Below are 18,165 nucleotides of genomic sequence, written 5' to 3'. Positions count from 1 at the left end.
GTTTATCAATTTACGTACTTTTTAGATCACTTGTTAATGACCCAATACAGTTACACTAATTGGATTATTTGATAACATTCGATCACCTCGAGTAACCTCTCATGATCAATCTGTACCAACTACATCTTGGAGATATAGTGTCACATGTTAACCCTTGGATACTTTTTTCTCCTGGACACAATATCTGTCATCTATCCAAAGAAATTTTCTGATGTTGCACGTCCTGACTTCTATAGATAAGGAACACAAACTCTTCTAATATCATCAGTGAGCAATACTTAAGTCAAATCCCATGAAATTATCGTAATTTAGATTCAATTTTTCTTCCATTGCTATGATTCCCATAGATCATACTCTCTATACCACATCAATAAAGAGTGCGAAGAATGCAGTAATGTCTTTGTTTCTATGTAATGTCAAATTTGTTCGAAAAACGTTCTCTCTTTATTCTGATAATGTTTTAGACTAATATGACATAATATTTCACTATAACTTTCAGTCAAAATATCCCCACTTCACAAAGATCACTCCATTTAACACAAATTTTCAATTTTCATAAATAGAACTTTTCAAAGATGTTACACTTTATGGTGATTCCCTATAAGCAGAATATCAACCCGTCTTTCAGATTAAATCCTGTTGTTTCAGTTATGTAGGGTCATACTTTCTTCAGAGTAAACATTTTGGAAATAAAATTCGCAGTTCAAGTATATACATTTCCAATAACAAATCCATCTCGGTGTTTTTTTCTCCTGTGTCGTGCATGTGCTGGAAGTTCCTGGCAGATTAAAACTATGTGCCAGAAGAAGACTCCAACTCGAGACATTTGCCTTTCACGGGCAAGTGCTCTACCGACTGAACTACACGACCGCGATTCATGACCTGTCCTCAGCTTTACTTCCGCCAACACCTCATCTGCTAACTTCCAAACTTCACAGAAGCTCTTCTACAAATCTTCCAAAACTAACACTCCTGGAAGAAAGGATATTGCAGAGACTTGGCTTAGCCACCGCCTGGGGAATGTTTCCAGATTGAGATTTTCATTCTGCAGTGGAGTGTGTAAGATATGAAACATCCTACCAGATTAAAACTGGCAGAGCACTTGCCCGCGAAAGGCAACGGTGCGAAGTTCAACTCTTGGTCTGGCACACATTTTTATTCTGCCAGGAACTTTCGTATCAGCACACACTCCGCCTCAGAGTGGAAACCTCTTTCCATTTATATACTATTCCAGATGAACACTTAAACCAGACATTTACGTTTACATAGAGTGTTCACAGCTGAATTGTCAGACTAACATCATTTTATGAACACTACATATTTCATTTCAATAACATAAATTCATGTCTTTAATAATAGCTGCAGGAAACAGGCACAGTGACAATGCCTCCTCCTCCCAGTGTGTGGCTGTCAAGTGACAGTGACCCCCAGCTCCTTAGCTGTGGTGTCAGAGCTCAGTCGCCCTCGTGTCTGCTGCTTCGCAACCATAAAAGAAGCAAAGCATACAGTATTTTGTGACAGAAGATATGGTCTGTACAGTATAGCAGTGCGCTTGTGGGTCAGGGTATGCTGATCATCAATATAAATATCGGCACAGAAGCTTATTGCAGATGCATCATGCTTCCTCCTGTCTATGAACAATCGAAACCATAGAGTACTATTTTTTCATATTTTGCAAAGTGCAGTCAAATTAATCCTTTCATTGCTACGCATAAAAAAATTGTGTGTGTGTGTGTGTGTGTGTGTGTGTGTGTGTGTGTGTTTTCCACATCTCCTCCTAAACCACTGGACTGATTTCAACCAAAATTGGGACTCGTGTCCCGTACTGTCAGGCAACAATCGCTGTGTCAGTACAGGACCACCTGCCTCTCATAGTTCAGGATATATTGTTTGTCATAAACACTGAGATGCATGAAAAACTGCTGCATTGTTGACATTTCAGTTTATTACTTCTTTTCAACGAACTCCATTCACAGCACATTTTTCAGGCAGTATGCACATATGCAATATGAATGTACAGGCCAGGAGATATGACCTCATAAAGACATAATCTATGAAAAAATAGCACATCATGCATGAAGTTTTAATACATTTATTCTTTACTACTAAGACACTCCTACACTCGAGTCAGCTTAAGGGAATCTCCGGCACCTTGCAGCACTTTTGACAGCTTTCAGCTGTGAAGCGCAAATAGCTGTCAGCGAAAACAATAGCGTTCTGTAGAGCTATGAAGAGGCGTTAACGATAGACATGTGTACAAAATCGTGTGGTCAGCTGCGGCCACCGTATTAGAAATATTGTTGATAGTCAAACTCTGAGTTAAAAAAACATTACATAGAATTTGTATTTTGCATACTATGTTTCATAATTTGGATACTGTACTTACACGTTTGTTCATTATGCGTGTGGATTATTTCAAAGGTGTTTTCACAAATACATGGAAATTAATTTTTATTATTACCCTACAAAAACAGATAGAAAATTGGCAAAAAGAATACCTGTCAGTGCCAGATTTGTCAGCTCGTGTGTGTGTGTGTGTGTGTGTGTGTGTGTGTGTGTGTGTGTGTGCGTGCCACTCTCATTTATATACTTTTAAGTTAAATATGCTATGCTTGTTTTAAATTGGTTTCTTATATTTTGTTGTCCTGATAATGTTCTGTGTTAGATCTGTTTACATCCCTCTAACCTTCAAAACTGCATTGTTTAACTGTGCTTTTCATTGTTGCTTTCCGACAGGGCATTTTCTGGCACAGCCTTTCCAATGTGCAGTCATCACACGGCCCACCTTCTGCCACATGCTTGTCTCAGTTAAAAAATTAATCCATGTGTCAGCCACCACAAATTTGGCAGCCTTCTCCTGATTTATCTAGCACAAAATAAATATGTGTAGGTATAGTTAAACACTATTGAGTTTAATTTCGTATTTGTGATTTCAAGAAGAAAAAATATTCAACTTCGAAAAAGTCCATTTCTGGTGCCACACATGGGTCATGGATCTGCTTTCCCAACACTGCAGTGAAAGGGTTAATACACAACAACAACAGCAAGGTTTCCCTGGGGCACGCACAAGTTTAGTTGTACGCCTGTTGTTGATTCGATTCAAGGTAACATCTGGCATCCTTCCTACTGAGAAATCCTCAGTCCAGTCATAAATTTTGTTTCGTAACCCATCTGATCATACTTTTGTTATTAAACATTGGTGTGCTGCAAAGGCACATATTTGCAAAAGTCAAGAAATACTGCATCTTCTAGCTTTCAGGATGTCATGTGAGAAAAGCACTTGTCAGGTTTCGCATGACACATGAATTACATATCTGTGCTGGTTGGCATAGAAGTTGTAACATTTGAGCTCAGAATATGTTCTAGAATTCTACAACAGTAGGATTTCAATATATTGAATGCTAGGTTTGTGGATTACTTCAAATTACTGGCAGGTCAATCCATAAGAAGTGATCCAGTGAGGATTGCTTGACCATTTTTAAATATTTTGATTTTTTTTGCGTGTGATTACCCTATAATTGAGAAGTCCAAAACAGCTTTTTAAAAAAATTTACCTTGCACCATTACGGAATGGTGGCCACTTTTATTTGCAAGTGCACGACGGTTTTTCAGTTTGGAGACATTATAGTTAATTTGAATATCTCTGCACTGGGTTAAGTTACAACATTACAATTGACATTATTGTTTTTAGAAAAAACGAGCACTGACAGGACAAAATGACCAATTTTTGGGATTGCGTGGCCTCTAGCTAAGCTGTTTTGTGAGCCTGTGAAGTGTATTAGAAGAAAATTAAGTGATACAGTGCATATAAAATTGCAAATGTGTTCCATTACAGGAAGATTGATGTCTCATAAAAGTTCAGTGCTGTAGCCTGTCCTTCAGACAATAAACTTACACGGTTCGCCCAATACATACGAAATGGTTGTATTCTTTTTTCTTCTACCTGCACCATCAGAAAACGTAGGTGTTTCATCAAATTAAAACAGAGTACACAGCAGCGTCACTGTTAAGCATCTAGATTTAAAAAGTGTGCTTTTTGTGTATTCTTTTCGCCATAGTAACTTGCATTAGGGGTTAATGAGTTTTGTATCTTATTTAATGTCTGTAACGTTTTTGAAGACTGCTGTAAATTTATTTTCATAATTAATCTCCATTTACAGAATACGCTTCATTGTCCAATTTTCTTGTAATGTCATCACAGTCTTGGTAATGTGTCAGAAGTGTGTGTATGTCAAAGTAATTCTCTGAATAGAGATGAAATTCCCCTTTTGAACCTCCCACCAGTGCACCATAGGGTAAGATGGCGTTCCTTTGCTCACTGCTCCCCAAGCCACCAAAGGACATGGTATGCACTTGACTTCAATTAAGAGCTGGTTTCCAGATCAAGTGCATTTATAGATTTGTGAACATTAATACAGAAGACTGCAATGAGAAGCTATGTGTCGACATGGCTCGATGCAAATAAGCATTACCAATAGTCAGTGGCTTTGCATGCATGGTTACTGTCAGTGGGGTAGAACAAAACTATAGTACAGAAATCATAAATACTTTTGTATTCTGTGATATTTCACTCTGTAACCTGGGCTTTTACCTGTGTCTATTCTCTGATGATTCCTATACACATTTTAACCTCTTACTGCATGCTGGGGTTCTTACACAGTGATTTTAAATAATAATAACAGCCCGATTTTAATTGGTTCTATATAGAAACTGAAATCTAATCAATTTAACAATGCAACGGGAAACACTAGCTGCACCTCGAACCAACACATTCACTACTGTTTTCCTACTGTTTTCTTTATCAAGATCATAGTTAAGCTGTTATTTTATTTGGTTCCATTAAAGCTTTAATCATTCTTCCTCCAATCTCTTTTTTTCATATTTCAAACCATTCTTTACAATGGGGTTCATCAAAATTTGCATTTAGTAAGGAAATTTTGTTTTACATGTTTTTGTAACAACTGATGGAGCAGTTCCACTATGTCTGCTGCATGGGGAATGAAATTTCTGTAATAATTTAGTTGGCCCAACACATATTGAAGCTGTTTAGCATCCTTAGGTGCTGGAAGTTTCTGGTCAGTCTAGATGAAATGTGGTGTCGGTCGAATTCCCGGGGCACTTAAGACCTGGCCTAAATATTCCACTTGAGTCACATAAAGAAGGCACTTGGCCTTTTTACATTTGAGATTGGCTCACTGCAACACAGCACACAGAGAGCTAAATCCTGAGCATTTTAACCTGTAACAATGATGTCATTATGATAATTTGCTGTTCTGGGCACATCATGAGTCAGATTTTCTAAGTATCTTTGAAAAATAGCTGGGGCAAAGACAATGCCAAATGGGAGCCTGTTATAGCAGAAGAGCCCAAATGAGATGTTGATCACCAAAATGCATCACGATAGTTCATCCAGTGGGAGATGAACATAAGTGTCCCCTTAGTCAATCTTCTAAAAAATCTTACATCCTGCAAGGTGCCATGGCATCTTCAATTTCTGGGATGGGGCAGGCATCGATAATGGTCTGGGAATTAATTGTGGCCTTGAAATCTCCACAAATTCTTAGCGACCAATATGGTTTTTCCACAATGATGATCAGGGTGGCCCATTGACTGTTACATACTGTTGTCAAGATGAATTTCTCTTGCAGGCATTGTAGATCGAAAAGTAGCTTCTTCCTGAATGCAAAACGAGCCATTCATTTCTTGAAGAAACAGGATGTGGCAAACATGAGCCTCAACCCCTGTGATCCAGGTAGAAGGTTGAGAAAAGACTGACTCATATTTGCTGCATAAGTATCGTAAATAGGAGTTTGCTGCTGACTGCTGGATGCTGTTAGCCGAGTCATTACTTGCAGGTCGAAGGCATTAAAAAGATCCAAACTGAGAATGTTTGTGGCTCCCTCGGTATTAATGACCAAGATGTATGCTGTGAAGGTGGCTGGCTAGTACTGAATTCAGGCTGTAAAGTGTCATTTGACTTCAGTAGTGTTGTTGCTGTAACAATGGCATTGCATGTGGAATTCCTGAAGCAGAGGGAAGTCGAAACCCCAATAAGTTTCCAAAAACAATGATAGTCATGGAAGAACCTATATCAGTCTGAAAAACCAGTGGGATGACACTGACATCCTTCGTGAAAGTTAAGTGTCTCAGAGATGGGAAGTGTGGCCTGGAAGTGTAAGACATCTGGTGCATAGGCCTTGGGCATCTCATCTGATGCTGGATTTGGGGGCTGCAAAAGGAAGGAAGGAAGATGAGGATTTAATGTCCCACCAACCATGAGGTCATTAGAGATGGAGCACAAGCTCAAATGTGTTTCAAGAATGGGGAAGGAAATTGGTCATATATTTTCAAAAGGACGATCCCGACATTTGCCTGGTTGAGAGACATCGTGAAAAACTATATTAGGATGGCCATACACTGATCTGAACTGTGGTACTGCTGAATGTGAGTCCAATGTGCTAGCCACTGCACACCTTGCTTGGTACCGGGGCCCATATACGCACAATCTACATTCATCTTGAGAGATAATTGACAGACTTCTGCTTTGTGTCCTGTTTTGCTACAGGAGAAGCATTTGGCCTGGTGGTAATAGTACTGTTGCCATGGATGCATTATGAAACCATTGCTGCAAGAGGGCAGCCAGTGTGGGTATCGCGCACCTGCGCGAGGTATTCCATAGTGGGTAACTCAGTTGGGTGCAAAGGCTATGTATGGTCTCAGACCTACGAGTTGCGGGTACAGGAAATACTCTAGGGGCATGCTACAATGCCGCAAACGATGTAAGAGATGGTTCAAAATTCCTAATGATGGGCAAGTATAAAACGAGGGATCCTTAAGTCCGGGTAGATCATTGCGAAGTCCTTCATCTGACGAGTGGACTAGGATTGTTTCCTGGACTAGGGAAGTTGCATAATATTGTTTATGTTGGGGTTGGCACACTTGAAACGGCAATCTCACGACAAACCATCTAACGTGACAGTCCACTCCCTATAATACTGTTCGCTGAGCTTCTGGCAGCCAAAAACAGTGTGACAAACTGCTGCAACATGCACTTTGGAATAAAAATATTTGAGAAGACATACAGGAGGGCTCAGGTCTCAGCTTCCAGGTTGAGCTGCTGTAGCAAATGGTAAATTTCTGGGTCTGAATGTGTCAAAAAGAATGCACTTTGCTGTGCATCGCCTGTGATTCTATGAGCCAGAAATTTTGCTCCTTTCTGATTCCATATGTTGCCCACGGCTAGATCTTTCTTTCAAACAGAATGGTAGAGGTAACGTTTCAGAAGTGAGTCAATGCTGGACAGCCAGTTGGAAAGTTCTGGATAGGATGTGGTGATGGCAGCCTTCTTTCTGACCATTGCATGCATGGCCTGTTGCATGTCCTGGGGCAGCATTAGTATATGGGTAGTAACAACTGATGTGTTAGGCATAATGGAATGGAAAATAACTATCTACGTCTTCATGACCTGTGAAAGCAGCCATGTCATACCAGCTCTTCTGCATCGACTCTCCACCAGGTTGCTGCTTTACTGCCTGGGCCATCTGGATCTTCTCCTCCACCACCAGGTTTTCTGAACTGTGAAGTTGGGGGTTATCCTTATAACACATTCTCCACTCCCGAAATCATCTTGGCCTCGACCTACAGTACCATACTGTGTCGACACCATCCACCTAACAGTTTGCACTTTCTATTTCTTATCACCTTCTCCCTTTTCTCTTCTCCCACAGTCTTCATGTGCCACCGTCTGCAATGCAGCTGCCCATCTTTCCCCACTCCTCTCCTTTTTTGCTCTGTTTTCACCAGTTCCCTGCCCCACAACCTCCTGACCATTTGCCTGATGGCACTCTAGACCCTACACACTCCGCCAGACTGCGCTCTTCTCTCTCCCACCTGTACACTGATATACCTTCCCCTTCCCAGCCCTCCAGATTGCTGCTTCCATACCACGTGACAGTTCCATTCTGGTCTGAGCTGCCAGAGACGACAGTCATGTATGTGTGAGATGTGCTTGCTTGTATGAATGAATGTGTGTGTGTTTCTCTTTCATTTTTTAATGAAGGCTGTGGCCGAAAGCTAATGTGGTAGTGTCTTTTAATTGCACCTGTCTACAGCTTAATGTGTTATCTTTATGGTAAGAGCAGTCTATCTTAGAGTGGTGATATTCCTCATGATGTAGGAATCACATGCGCACACACACACACACACACACACACACACACACACACACACACTCCACCTGGGATAGTGGTGATATTCCTCATGATGTAGGAATCACATGCGCGCACACACACACACACACACACACACACACACACACACACACACTCCACCTGGGATGCAGAACACTTGCCAAACACACAGTTCATAGAAAAATACCTCATTGCCACTCATTATTTCTGTGCTGATTGAGGCACAATGAGAACACAGCACAGGTAAAAAATGTAGAGGAGGTTAATTATAATGTATATGAACTAATGCGTCTTCTTGGTGAAAGTCATTTACGCGAGTTGTTTGTAATAGTTCATGGTGAACACTGAATTTAAACAAGTTCATAAGTGAGCACGGACAATATCAAAAATTGTAGATTCACTTTGGAAGTGAACAGTACCACATAAGATAAGGTCAACAACCAATATTAAAGTCCCTTGGAGTTTCAGGTGTCGAGTCGGTGTCCGAGCAATTCCTGAGCTAGTCATTGGCAGCTTTTTGCATAAAACCCCTTCGTCTGCTGTAAAAATCATTCATGGCATCCCATTTATATATATTTCTGGTTTCTAAGTTACCCTCAGAACTTCACTTGAAATACAGGGTGAGTCACAATATTTTCCCCCAGTTTGTGGAGGGTATTCCTTAGGTTATTTGAAACAAAAAATGTAAATAAAGTAATGGGATCAGATCCAAAATTAAGGAGCTACAGCAACTGAAAAACGAAGGAAAATAGCAGAAAAAAACTTTTATTGTAGCATTTCACTATGAAAAATGCATGTAATAATTAATTTAGACAATTTTGTAGCAGTCTCTTGCATTCAGAACGGATTGAAAGCAAGTGTTCAAAATTACCTCCCTGCATTTGAAGATTCGCACGGGACTGACCCATGCAAGTAGCATTTCGTTATTTCACATGCTTGTTTCTTATTGACACTGCGGCATCGAAAATGCGTCGTATCAATTCTTCTCGTGTTTCCACCTTAACTTCGTGCACGATGTCTTTCATCCACCCCCAGATGCAGTAATCTAGAGGTGTTAAATCATCTGGCAGGCTAGTTGGTAGGTTCCCCGCCATGTGGGACTTGCTGATTAAAATAAGCTGTTACCACATGGTGGAAGTGTGTTGGATGTACATGTGGCGTCCTGTTTCCAGTGGAAGATTAGATTAGATTAGATTAGTTTTTTGTTCCATAGATCCGTACTGAGGAGATTCTCGTGGATGTGGAACATGTAACTTTTTTTTAAGCTGAAATAACAATACTAATAGTATGAGTATATACAATACATCATTTGTTTCTATTAAAAAATTAGTCAATGGAGTAGAAGGAGCTGACCAATAGTAAGTCTTTCAGGCTTCTTTTAAACTGATCTTTATTTGTAACTAAATTTTTTATGTTTGCTGGCAAATTATTGAAGATAAGTGTTCCTGAGTAGTGGACCCCTTTTTGAACTAAAGTAAGTGCTTTTAAGTCCTTGTGCAGATCATTTTTGTTCCTGGTATTGTATGTATGAACTGAGCTGTTTGTTGGAAAAAGAGATATATTATTTAGGACAAATTTCATTAAGGAGTAAATATACTGAGAAGCAGTAGTTAGTATACCCAGTTCTTTGAAGAGGTTTCTACAGGACGTCCGTGAATTTTCTCCACAAATAATACGTATTACATGCTTTTGGACTCTGAAAACTTTAGTTTGACATGAAGAGTTACCCCAAAATATTATACCATATGACATTATGGAATGAAAGTAGGCAAAGTATACTAGCTTTTTCATTTTTATGTCACCTATGTCTGCTAACACTCGAATTGCAAATACAGATTTGGTAAGGTGTTTCTGCAGCTCTGTGGTGTGCTCATCCCAACTGAATTTATTATCAAGTTGTAATCCCAGGAATTTAAGACTATCAACCTCTTCTATCTGCTCTTCTTCATACTTTATGCATATGCTGGGTGGAAACCTCTTACAGGTTCTGAATTGCATATAGTGAGTCTTTTCGAAGTTTAATGTCAGTGAGTTGACTTTAAATCATTTATTAATGTCCATGAAAATATCATTAGCAGATCGTTCTAGAACTACACTCGACATACTATTTATTGCAATACTTGTGTCATCTGCAAACAAAACGAACTCTGCTTCTGGCAGTGTAACTGATGAGAGATCATTAATGTACACAAGAAAAAGCAATGGCCCTAAAATGGATCCTTGTGGGACACCACATGTAATTTCTTCCCATTCTGATGGTGACGGATGACTCAATTCACTAGTCCCTTGCACTGACACCCTTTGTTTCCTGTTAGCGAGGTATGACTTGAACCATTTTGCAGCGCTGCCCGTGACATCACAGAATTCTAATTTATTTAAAAGGATGTTGTGGTTCACACAATCAAATGCCTTTGACAAATCACAGAAAATACCTGCTGCTTGTAATTTGTTATTTAATGAATTAAGTACATTTTCACTGTAGGTGTAAATAGCCTTCTCAATATCAGAACCCTTCAGAAATCCAAACTGTGTTCTTGACAATATGTTATTTGTGGTCAGATAGTTGAGAAGCTGCCTGTACATTACTTTATCTAAAATTTTTGAGAATGCTGGCAAAAGTGAAATCGGTCTGCATATTTTAGCCAGTCAGGAAATGTCCCAGTTAAAATTGATTGGTTACACAAGTAACTTAGGACTGTACTAAACTCACAAGAACATGCCTTAATTAACTTTGTTGATATTTCATCGTAACCATTGGAATGCTTTGTTTTTAAAGATTTTATTATGGAAGTTATTTCTTTGGGTGAAGTGAGTGACATATTGATGTACGTGAAGCTATTTGTAAAGGCTAGTTTCAGATATTCGAGGGCATTATTTACTGATCCTGACAGTCCCATTCTATCAGTAAGATATAAAGTACTCGTTAAACAGATTTGCCGCACTATGCCCAAGGGGACTGATAACCACAGCAGTTAAGTCCCATAGTGCTCAGAGCCACACTATGCCCATTGTTTACTAATGTGTCATCTACCCTTAATGCTATTTGCTCCTGTTTCTTTCTGGTTCTACCAGTCTCCTCTTTCACCATATCCCATATTGTTTTTATTTTGTTCCCTGACAGTGCTATCTTTTTCTCGTAGTGCATTTGTTTAGATGTCTGAATTACTTCTTTAAATATTTTACAGTATTTCTTGTATTTAGCTAAATCACCAGCATTGGAGCTATTCTTGGTCGACAGATACATTTTCCTTTTTGTCTCGTAGGAAATCTTTATTCCTTGTGTAATCCATGGTTTTATTATAGACTTCTATTTAATTTGAGTAACTTTTAGAGGAAAACAGTTTTCAAACATGGTACTCACATTGTTCATGAATGTGTTATATTTTTCATTCCAGTTCATATCTTTGAGCAGTTTTCTAAAACACTCAATTTTTGCTTGATTGACTACTCTCCTGTACTCTTCAAGAAGCTGCGCTAAGTCTTCTCATAAAAAGTTACTGTATATCTGACCATTTAAATTTCCTGGGAGAATAAACAGCCCCAGCAACTAGTCACATACAACACCACACCAGACACTGACGCTGAATCTGCATTGAAATTGAGATACTACTGTGGCATGGGGATTTCCGTCTGCCCAGATGTGCATGTTGTTGATTCCATGTCTTTTAAAGGTTGCCTCATCACTGAACATTATGAATCAATAGAGCTGCCGATTTTATTTAACGAGTAACAAAAGTGCAAATGGTTGGCACAATCTAAATGGTGAACTTTCTGCACCTGAAAAGGATACAGTCCATTTTCATGAAGAATCCTGCATACCTTAGATTTTGAAATGTTCAATCGGTTAGCTAGGCCTCTTGTACTTGACCAAGGACTGTACTCTACTGAATTAAGAATGTTTTCCTCTTCTTGAACATCACGTCTTTCGGAGTGAATACGAATACTGGGATGAGTACCAGTTTCTAGCAATGCTATATATGTTCCACTAAATGTTTGGCATTCGGACTCCTACAATTAGGACACCGACGGTGATATTCGGCAACAGCAGCTTTCACGTTACCATCACAGAAGCCCAAAATGTACACCATCTCTCCATATTCCTGCCATTCAAATTTGTACGGCACCGCAAAGGGTACTGTACACAGGACGCAATAACAGTAAACAGTGACTGCAACATCGACAACATGGTTGTTATGCAAACGTACCACTCGCTACACTTGTGTACCGAAGACTGATCGTGTGTCCTGTTAACATAAGTGTAGTGCTCCATACTCTGTGGCATGTTTCAGAATTCTGTTGTACCTCCTTAATTATGGATCTGTTCACATTACTGTATTTACATTTTTATTCCAAATAACCTAAGGAATAACCACCAGCAACCGGGGATAAACGTCATGACTCACCCTGTATATTTAGCTTCCAGGAAGAAACGTTGGTGTGTTGCTGGGGGTCAAACTCAATTTATTCGTTACGACATACTGTCAGCCCATCTAGCAAAGCAACATTTTCTTGTACCCTCCTACCATCTATTCAGGTAAGTCAATAATAAACAACTTTACCACTGTGGAAATACTTATTTATACCTGTGAGTTTCGGTGAAATATAGGCAAAAATAAATAAAATAATTTTAAAAAAATGTTGCTGCCACTACCAGCCTCTCGTTTTGGTATTTAGAATCAAAATAGAGGGGCAAAGCATTCCACTGTTCTAAAATTCTCATCACAGTGACCCACAATTATAGCCATCTTGTTTATGATGGATGCAACAATTTATGAATTTCAATATCTAAAAACATTTGAAATTTATGCAGTTGTGTTGGTCTCTTGGCACTAGCTTTAAAATGGTTATGAGTTTTCCTCGTTAGGTCTTCGCAACATCTTGGAAGACATTTACAAGCTTCACTGGCACATACTTGAAGTGAGTGACATATACTGGGTGCAGCAGTCAAACCTTTATTTTTAAATTAATGAAAAATAAAGACGGATGCAGGTATCAAAATTTTATTCATATAATCTTATTCTACGTTAAAAAGCATTTAAGGTCCAGCAACACATTTTTTAATTGTTTGAAAATAACATCAGCAAGGTAGTGTCCTTCTCGATCATGGCATTCTTGCAGGTGATTTACGAAGCTGTCCATCACATGACGGAGCATACCCTGAGGAATTCTCTCGATTTCCCTACGGATTCTTGCTTTGAGATCACCAACGTAATGAGGTCTTCCTTTGTACACTTTTTGCTCTTAAGGTAACCCCATAAGAAAAAATCACAGGGGATCCAAGCAGTTGCTTCATTCTTGGAAATCACCCGGTTAAGAAAAACTTCATTGACAACATTAATGCTCACATGGGCTGTGTGACTTGCTCCATCTTGTTTAAATAATGTTTCATCATTCACTGCATACTGACAAAGCTGAGGTATGAAGAATGTCCTTATCGTTGTTGAATAGCACTCAGCATTCGCAATAACAGACTGCCCTCTTTCGTTCTCGAAAAAAATTAGGGCCTATCATCCCGATGAGGACACTGCACACCAAACTGTTATTTTTCATGGAGTTGGTGAGGGTACTGATCACTCCAGCATCTAAAGTTCTGTTTGTTCACATATCCATTGAGGTGAAAATGTGCCTTGTCACTCATCCAGAGGTTGTGGACAAGCTCCTAGTTTTCTTCAACTGTTTGCAAAAGACTTTTACAGAAATGCTGTCGGACCACGGAGTCAAGAGTTAACCACTTGGATTTTGTATGGGTGATGATGTAAGACTAACCATGAAATCCTTTGGACAGTCCTGTCAGAAATTCCAAGCACAACACACTGCCTACGCCCTGATCTCCTGGGTTTATTCCCACTTTTTACTGAGTTAACTGAAGGCACCGGCCTATTACGATTAATTTGAAACGACACAGCAACTACATAGCTACTGCTTTGGTAGGACACTTTCACTGCAAGTGACCATTGTCGCTTAGTCCACTGCTCAGTGGCTACTGAAATGCTTTGTGTTGGGGAATGCAGTGGTGACCTTGATTACTCGGCCCCCACTACTTCCAACGCTTCTGCGCACTAATAATAAATGCAGGTTTGACTGCCACACCGTGTACATTTGAGAATAATTAGTCCAGTACACCTTTCATTTGACTGAGTAGTAACAGAATTGAATTTATAGACACCCCCCCCCCCCCTTAAAATTACAGCCATCAGAAGTAAATCGTATAATATTGTTTTCAGAGACATTGCACCCAGAAAATGGAAGTATTAGATTACAATAAAGATTTTTACTTGTTGCACCTTCGTTTGCCTTATCATATTCACCCTTCTTAAAAATTTTGTATGTCTCAGTTTTTCTGCAAATGGCACTCTCCTATCACATTCTTTACAATCTGGAAACATGTAGTGTGATGCCAATTTATAACGTAGGCGATTTTAGAATCGGGCAACTCTAAACTATGCCCTCCAAGTGCTCTACAACACTGAAAGGAAGATTGTGTTCTGCCACGAATCCTGCCAATTTAATTTCAGCAACTTGAGCCTGATTATTTAAAGACGCATCAGTTGTAGCTGGTTTTACAAATGTACTCAAAGTTGTCTGATTTTTAGATGAAACCACTTTCATTATTTTTTTACACGATTTTCACTTTTACAGTGTTTTTGACTCATAGGTTCTACGTCTAGCTTGTTTCAGAGTTCGATTCATCAGTGTACAACCAGCCTTTAAATTCAGGATTAGTTTCCCAGACTTTTCTATATTTTTATTTTTGCCTCTTTCATTTAAAGACACCCGCTGTAGACTTCTTGGGAGTACTAGGACCCCTGTCACTGTCTTCTGTTTCCGCTGACACAATTTTGCACTACTTAATACTTTATAAATCCCTCACCTGAGCCAACAAGTTAACTGTAATCATTTTCACTTACATATGTGCACTGCACAGGATGCAAAGCTATCGATACGGTGAATTCCACAGGGGATTCATCTTGGGGATTAACCTAAATGGACTTACGTAACTGCAGCATAATGAAATTGGGGAATCTCACAGATGAACAGATGGGCATGTAGGTTGTTCAAAATTGTATAAAATTTAAGTGATAAAAAAGGTGAAATTTTAACAATAGTAATCATTTCAAAAGATTGTACAATAGACGTGATCTGAAGGATGCATCGTATGTTAGCGTACCATCTTACATTATCGTTCATGTACGGTCCAGATCATACAGTTGGCTACACTGTTCTTGCAGTGCTGCTACTTCCATTCTTGCTTGTAACAGCCTAGGTACAGTCAGTCTTCTATGTAGTGCACTTAACCATTTCTACACCTTCTCTAGCATGTTGATTATTGACCGCATTGAGTTTCTCGTGTACTGTGCTAATTCCATAGTTAGCTCCTGTACCATTTTGGTGTTCGATGTTCCATGTTTTATGTCTGTGTAGTATGCCATTACACTGTGGTTTCTACTATTGCCTGCACTAGACCCACTGAGTTCAAGTTTTGTATGTCTTCGCTGTCTGCCATACCAAACCTGTATTGGGCCCAGGATAAGCTGTGTGATTGGGCCCTGTACTCAAATATAGCAACCCAGTTGTATTGTTATTTTAAGATCTGATGTGATTTACACATGACACAATTCAGGGAATGTTGGAGATACACAAAACATACTCATTGAGATGAAATGTAAAATAGATAAAATTTCTTATTAAACACTAAACCGATCTTCAGAAATGTAATTGGTCCATGCACAACAGTGTCAAAATGTGTCAAAGAGCCACCCGATTTTCCAGAGAGTCATATCTCAATGGTTCTATTGATCACAGAATAAGTGGTCAACTGTTTTGGATAGCCCTCAGCCTAGTGACCTTTTGTGCCCCTATTGGAAGAAAGGTCATTCTGTAGCTGTCCTGCAGTACAAGGTCAAAATCTAAACATTACACACTTTCACCAGCCCAGACAAATGGAGCTAATTGGTTGATCCTTTTACATTAGATGTGGTCTAGAATGAACCTGAAACTACTTATAAAAGCACCATTTGGTCATGGGTGATTCCTGAGAAAACAAAAATATACCCTGATTTCCGTGTACAAAACAAACCAATTATGAGGATGGCCACTTCTATAATTTCTTTCGAAGCATATCGTCGAAAATTTTTGCACGTGTTCTTAAGATAATATTCTTGGGAATATTTGAAACTTTTTTCGATATCATTATCTGTTATCAACTTCCAAATGCTCAGAGTTACATATTTATGCAGAAAGCTGCAAAAACCTGTTTTTAGCTGTATTTCCAGAGTGGGTCACAATTATCTAAATAACTAACCACAGAAATTGCTCAAATTCTAATTGTACATTCTTTAGGCATTCATCTTGAAACACTGTTTTCCAGTTTTCGAAAATTTGCATCTGTTATCAAGATACACCCGAAAAATCGTGATTATAGGACTAGCCACTTCCATAATTCCTACTGATGGCAGATCGTAAAAAGTTTAACCATTTGTTCTTAAAATGACATTCTTGAAGAATTAAAAAACTTTTTTTGGTATCATTACCCGTTAACCAGATCCAGAGGTTCAACAGAGAAAGAGGTGGCACTAGTAATACACCAATTAAAAAAAAAAAAAAAAATCCGCAGGGTTAGATGAGATCCCAACAAGTGTCCCTGAGAAATGTATAAACATGAAAAAACCCTTAACAATAATAATTGCATTCAACACAGAATTTTACTACACAAATTAGAAATATTAGCTTAAGGGGTACGGCACGGAATTGGTTTAAGTCATACTTGGAAAACTAGGTGCAAAGAGTTAAAATCTCACATATTTCTAAAAGACTAGTAGTAAAATACTTACCAGATCCTAAATACATTAATATAGGCATCCCCCCTGGGGAAGTGTATTGGGCCCAATCCTCTCCCGTACATATACGATTTCCCAGAGTGTGTCAGGTATGGAGAAAAAATACTATTTGCTGATAATAGCACCATGGTGATTACAGACAAAAATTCAACTCAATTAGCAGAAAAAGCAAATTAAGCTCTCAGAAACGTCCACAACTGGTCAATAAGGAAAAGAGTAACTTTAAATGTGGAAAAGACAAACTATATACACTTCAGACTATATAAAAAAAAAAAACAATGATACTATATTAAAAGATAATAATGATGTACTAGATTGTGTAACTGATACCAAATGCTTGGGGACAATTGTAGACTGTCAGTTGAAATGGCCAGAACATGTAAGAATTTTGGCAAAGAAGCTATGTTCAGCATGTTATGCCCTGGAATCCTTGCACCTGTGAGCAGCATTTCATGCCTCAAAGTAGCCAACTTTGGATGTATCCCTTCAGTCCTAAGTCATGGGCTAATGTTTTGGGGAATAAGTGCTGGGAAACATACAGACTATTTTCAAAATACAGAAAAAAGCTGTACAAATAGTAACAAATACCTGTAAAAGAGTGCACTGTAAAGATTTATTCAAAAAGAAGAAATTCTGACAGTTCCATGTGAATACATCTATTAAAACACCATGTATACAAGGAAAAAATCTTAATCTGTACACCACAAACAGCACAAAACATGACCAAGGAACCAAATCCAGACAGTATTTACATCTATAAACAGAAGAAACAAGTCAAACACTCAAAATAGTGTGTTATAGTATTGAATAAAATTGTGCAACAGACTGCCAAAAGAAACGAAAGATACAAATGACCCCCAAACCTTTAGCCAAAGTCTAGAAAAATGTTTACTAAATAACAGCTTCTCCATTGTAAATGAATATTTAAACTAATTATAAATTGTAACTTAATGTCCATAAACATTGCAGTATGTAACAATTTGTGGTATGCTTAGAAAAGTAGAACTAACCAAAATACTGTGTTTATAAGAATAAGAAATATTGTTCACACATTTGACAACATCTGAACAATATATATTAATCTGTGGACGAATAACTCAATCAATCAATTTATGCACGTAATATCTGGTCTGAAGTGA

This window comes from Schistocerca americana, chromosome 9 (genome assembly GCF_021461395.2).
Source record: "Schistocerca americana isolate TAMUIC-IGC-003095 chromosome 9, iqSchAmer2.1, whole genome shotgun sequence".
Lineage (NCBI taxonomy): Eukaryota > Metazoa > Arthropoda > Insecta > Orthoptera > Acrididae > Schistocerca > Schistocerca americana.
Note: the sequence above shows the minus strand (reverse complement) of the source record.